Source organism: Cyclospora cayetanensis, unplaced genomic scaffold (genome assembly GCF_002999335.1).
Source record: "Cyclospora cayetanensis isolate NF1_C8 unplaced genomic scaffold, CcayRef3 CcayRef3_contig_40, whole genome shotgun sequence".
Lineage (NCBI taxonomy): Eukaryota > Apicomplexa > Conoidasida > Eucoccidiorida > Eimeriidae > Cyclospora > Cyclospora cayetanensis.
In genome coordinates this window covers 239,562-240,358 of record NW_020312370.1, presented here as the reverse complement: position 1 = coordinate 240,358, position 797 = coordinate 239,562, and the positions used below count along the sequence as shown (strand labels likewise).

The following is a 797-nucleotide window of genomic DNA, read 5'->3' as shown; positions in this document are numbered from 1 at the left end:
GGCACTGTGAACAGAGAGAAGGCCTCTTCCAGGCAGTCCGCAAAACAGACACCGCCGAGCTGCTGGAACGACGAAGGTGGATCAGGCTGAGATTTCTCCGCCAACAGTGCGATAAAATGTTAATCGCAATAAAAATAAAGTGTAGAAAAGACTCAGATGGTGCGAAAGCCAAAGACAAAAGCAGCCAACCGGCGCTAAGTTACAACTGTAGTCGGCTGCTGCCTGCTGCTGGGCATGCGGCGATCGTTAGGTACCAAACTGGCCGTATTTCTTTGAATTTTCCTGTTTTAAAGGCTGAAGATAGTTGTTTCATCCCAAAAATAGTAACATTTCAGTGTAGACTGGCCCATATATATTCAGATCGTGCTGCGGCCGACACAACGGCGAGTGTCGGTGCCCGACGCCGGCGAATATGTAGATACGGAGTGCGATTTTAATTTATTACGGCGTTCAAGAAGCAAACATCGCATTCTTCCGCACTGCTTGCAGATTCACCATCTAGGCCCTCCCCCCGCGGAGCACCGTAGCTCAGTGGGAGAGTGGGGGGCTCATAACCCCCAGGTCCATGGATCGAAACCATGCGGTGCTAGTTACCTCGTTTCCGTTGCTTCTTACGTTTCCTTTCTCAAAGCTGGGAACTTGTGCGAATCTAGGCTTGGCATATAGAGGATGTGGACTGCGCCAGTATGGGTGCTAACACTGCGCAAAACAGGTGTGCAAACACATCCGACGACTTTTTTGAGGCTCTGACAGCAAACACACGCGTGCCATACGCATGACTAGCCCAGAAGATATCA

At 50.3% G+C, this 797-nt stretch overlaps 1 non-coding gene across 1 annotated transcript; it reads left to right on the top strand.

Moving 5' to 3' along the window:
* The first annotated feature begins 517 nt into the window (after positions 1 to 517).
* On the top strand, positions 518 to 589 carry Trnam-cau. The gene has a single exon. It is a non-coding gene; the product is annotated as a tRNA-Met (tRNA).
* Positions 590 to 797: the final 208 nt, after the last annotated feature.